This window comes from Vombatus ursinus, unplaced genomic scaffold (genome assembly GCF_900497805.2).
Source record: "Vombatus ursinus unplaced genomic scaffold, bare-nosed wombat genome assembly UNPS02014982.1, whole genome shotgun sequence".
Lineage (NCBI taxonomy): Eukaryota > Metazoa > Chordata > Mammalia > Diprotodontia > Vombatidae > Vombatus > Vombatus ursinus.
Window position 1 is genome coordinate 204190 of NW_020954760.1, and position 4639 is coordinate 208828.

At 47.5% G+C, this 4639-nt stretch overlaps 1 protein-coding gene across 1 annotated transcript in view; it reads right to left on the reverse strand.

Annotated features, from left to right (window-relative positions):
* The window catches only part of FRMPD3 (FERM and PDZ domain containing 3), a 79332-nt gene that overhangs the window by 64906 nt on the left and 9787 nt on the right, over positions 1-4639 (reverse strand). The window lies entirely within an intron of this gene.

A 4639-nucleotide genomic window follows, 5' to 3' on the forward strand; every position in this document is an offset into this window, starting at 1 on the left:
AAGAACTGAATTCAAATCCTGCCTCAGGCACTTACTAGCTGTGTGACCCTGGCCATCTAACTGCTGTCTGCCTCAGTTTCCTCAACTATAAAACAGGGATCACAATAGCACCTACCTTCCAGAGTTATTGTGAAGATCAAATGAGACAATATTTGTAAAGGGCTTAGCATAGTGCCTGGCACATAGTAGATGCTATAGAAATGCTTGTCCCCTCCCCCTTTTCCTTACCCTGACACATTCCCCTGTCCAAGCACCTGTAGACTCTCTCTCACCTAAGCTTGGAGGGGCGGGTGCTGGAAGGGCCTCCCTTGTCTGGCCTCTTGCCAGTTGTCTGAATGATCCCTAGAAGGCACAATGCCCTGGGATTGAGGCACCTGTCCAAGCAGGTGAGGAATAACTAAGCAGAGGCCTCCAAACCAGACACCCTCTGGCAATCACCCAGAGGCACAGTGTCACCAGAGGAATGGACCGACCAACCTGCCAGTTTATCAACATTCCCAAGGGAGGTTTTTAGCCCTTCTTCTTCCCTTCAGACATGTCTGATAGACATGGACAAATTTTTTCCAAAGCCCTACTGCCAGGCTTCCAGCATGGGGACGCCTGTGACAGATGGGAGACAGATGCCTCACGGCACCTCAGTTCACAAGGTGTGTCTGTGGCTGCTGCCGTGGGGCTGGAGATGACCAATAGAGGAGTTGGACCCTACCCCAGCCTCCTATTGGGGTAGAGAAAATCATTCTAGGAGTTGGAAGGGGTGGTCATGTGCTACATGTCCTATATCCCCTTGTCTTCATGCAACACTGAGTATTTATGGGGGAGGCAAAAAGAACCAGGCAGGGGAAAGACACAGAGAAAGGCAAAAAAGGAAAGACAGCAGGACAAGACAGGTGGCCTGAAGGGGGAATACAAAAGGAGAGCACATTGGAGAGGAAAGGAATAAAAATAGATAAATAAAAAGTGAGTCTAGACCTGTGATTTCCTCAGTCTAAGAAACTCCTGCAATGTAAATTTCCTCTACCAATGCAGGCCAGCACCTTTCTACAGATATAGTCTTGGGAGGTCTCTGGGGCACTGAAAAGTCAAGTGACTTGTCCAGGGTCACACAGCTAGTACATTGGTCAGAGGTGGGCCTTGAATCCAGCCCCAGTCCTTTCTGACTCCAAGACTGGCTTGTTATTCACTCCATCACCATTCCCCTCCTCCTATTCTCAGTCACTTTACAGTTAAAAACATCTCACTTCACAAGAGTCTCATACCAATCCAGCAATATTAAGCTAGCATTTTGATAGCGCTTTAAGCTTGACAAAGTGCTTTGTAACTATCTCAGTTTAGCCTCAAAACAACTATGAGGGGCAGGTGCTACTGCTATCTCCATTTTGCATATGAGGAAACTGAGTGGTCTACAGAAACAGGCTGGAAGGTTTTCCAAGGAGATTGGGCCAACACATTTGCCATCCCAGTCTCAGATGTGCTGCTGCATGAGAAAGCAAAAATGTCTCTAAAGAACCAAAAATGACAGCAACTGGGCCATCCCAAGTCTATACAGAAGATATCTGGGCTAGAGGTGACACATCTATCTGGGCACTGAGATACCAGAAAGGTATCAAATGCTTGAGATAAATCACTGACCTTTGGATGACCCAGAAAAGGCAACTAAGAAATATCAATCATTATTGACCCATATGCCTCTTATCCTATCTTTATACACATTGCAGGCATCCTTGATGAAGGTATGAGAAAGAAACAGACAGATTTATAAAGCACTGTTAAATGAAAAAAAAAAAAGCCAACATTTATATAGCACCTACTATGAGGCCAACATTTATATAGCACCTACTATGTACCAGGCACCATGCTAAACACTTTTTTTTTAATTGTCCTTACAACAACCTGGAGAAGTTGGTACTATTATGATCCCCATTTTACAGTTGAGGAAATTGAGGCAAACAGAGGTTAAGTGATTCACCCAGTGTTACATGGCTACAAGTGTCTGAGGCTAGATTTGAACTCAGGTCTTCCTGACTCCAGACCCAGCGCTCCAGCCACTGCATCACCCTGCTGCCTCTTTAAAAAAAAAAAAATTATAGAAGATTCAAGATTTCATCATGTTTAACCATTTGTCAACTAGGAATCGCCAATCCCAAGGACTTTCTAACTCTAAATCAGCTAAGAGGTTTGGGACAGAGACACTGGCCTTGATGATCAGGAAAGAGACGTTAAAAAATAGACTTCAAGCTTCCGGACACTGCTGAGCTGACTGGCTGTTCTGTATTCCAAAAGCTTGTCTCCCAGAAACAAGATTCTCCTTTTGAAGATGAAAAGCCTGTCATAGCCAAGGCTTTGGGAACTGTCAGATTCTCCTAAAGAGAAGGAAGCAGCCAAAGGTTTTGCCCTAGTCTGAGACTGAACATGTGAAGTTTCCTGGGCTCTAAGCTAAAAGAGAAGGTAGAACCCACTCCTTTTTCTCCTAAGCCTAAAAGGCCTTCAGCACGTAAGCTGACGACTCCAATAAAAGGCGGGAGATGGAAGCAGATGACCCACAACCTTATGTCTGGAGAAGCCACGACTGACAAACAGCAGTCACACCAGAACAGTAGGGACCAACACCCAAAGAATCTGAAACGTCACCCACATGCCTGACAGGTTATGCACCACTCTAGGCCATCTGGGAATAGGCCCAGCAGGAACAATCCAGTGACATCACCAGAAGATAGCAATAGCCTTTCAGTATCGGGGCTGTGAGTTGTCCCTCTGTGTGTGCCCTGGCAATCCCTATGGCTAAGTGGATAGGGCACTGGACCTGGAGTCAGGAAGACTCATCTTTCTGAGTTCAAATCTGGTCAGACACTGATTAGCTGTGTGACCCTGGGTGAGTCACTTCACCCCTGTCTACCTCAGTTTCCTCATCTGTCAAATAAGCTGGACCACTCTGGTATCTTTGCTAAGAAAACCCCAAATAGGGTCACGGAGAGTCAGACATGAATGAACAATAACAACAACAGTATGAGTCCCAATAATGGTGGTAGTTGTGGGACAGTGTGCCCCAGGTTTATGGGGGAAATACTTTATTGCTACTTTTATTATGATGCTATTTCATTGAATGTCTTTGCTTTGAAATAACTGTGAATTCTGACTGACCAGTCTAAGTAATCACAGTGGTGGGGACTGGTGAGTCGATGCAGACCCCAAAGTACCTTGATCCTGAAATGGGGTGCATCTGGGGCAAGTTGGGGGTTGCCTCTGGCAGCTTCATTGATATTGTCAGGGAGGATCAAGCATATGCAGTAATTCTAGGGAATATGGGAGACACAGGGAGAGGCAGACAGCCTATCCCTGCCTTCTAGGACCCTGCAATAACAGAGCCAGGGCCAACATGAAGAAAGATTTAGGATCACTCTAAGGAAATAATCCAACATTAGCCAAGGTGCAGATAGTCTCATGGCTTTGGGGAGCAGGTCTTTGGTCCCCTGGAAGTCCATCGTACCCGCTGGAGTCTGGATATGTGATTCTTCATTCCCCATTGTCTGAGTTCTGTATCCACTGCCCCTGAGCCTAGAGGGAATGCCACTCTGGCCCTGAGTCAGCTGAGGCAGGCTGACCAGGGAAGAGAGAGGAAAATCTCTTGTCTTTCCCTTCCTTCAGGGATTTGGGAGGAATCCAGAGTTCTGCTCATTTTCCATAGCAAGAGGGGTCTGGGGCTTGGAGTGGGACCACATTCAGTAAAGGTCCGGATGGCCCAGGACCACATGAGCATTTGAGGAGGGAGAAAAAAAGGCAGAAAAGGGTAAAAGGAGGGGCTTCACACACTAATTCTAACAGTTGTGTCAAAGCCAGTTCCAACAGGTGGCTTATGAATATTGGGGGGGGGGGACATGTTGTCAGGATGAGAAGGCTAGGAAACTCAGCCCCACCTGGGAAAAGTATCAGGGTAAGAGTCACATGACTCAGCACATAGAAGCCCAAGGGCCCTCACTGCTATCTGGAGAAGCCACCTGAATTGGAGACACTTGAAGAAAAGGTGATCTGCATATGTTTGCATATTCTTCCTGCCAATGTTTTCCCCATTCATGCAAATTCTCATTACATGGCATTTCTTAGGAGCCCCAGCTGGGCCTCCTGAGTGCTGAGGTTGTATTTGCCTGCATTTCCTGGCACGGAGAGGAGCTGGGACCCAGGAGCCCAATCCCCTAGCCCATGGGGAGTTCTAGATAGCGGAATTAAGGAACCCTCCAGTCCAGGAGCCTGGAGATGCCACATTCCTCTGGCAGGGTGGGGTGAATTGAGAGACAGGTTTCGGGGGGGGGCAGAGGCAGAGGCAGAGATGAGGGTTAAGGCACAGGACTTGGGGAAAAAAAAGCACAGCTGGAATAGTCAGAGACAGAGGATGCCTGGGACTAAATGAGCACCAGAGAGGTCCAGAGCACTGGAAGAGATGACCCCTCCCTCCCCCCACCCCCCACCCCCCACCCCCACCCCTATGGTCTTGTGACAAGTCAGACTAAGGTAAAACTTCCAGCATCTGGTCACTTTTCTATGAGGTCTTAAAGCAGCCTAATTCTTCCATAGCCCCCAGGCTGCCTGGAAGACCAATTCATTAAAGGCTGGGCATGGCAGCTCAGCTCAGCTCAGCTCAGCTCAG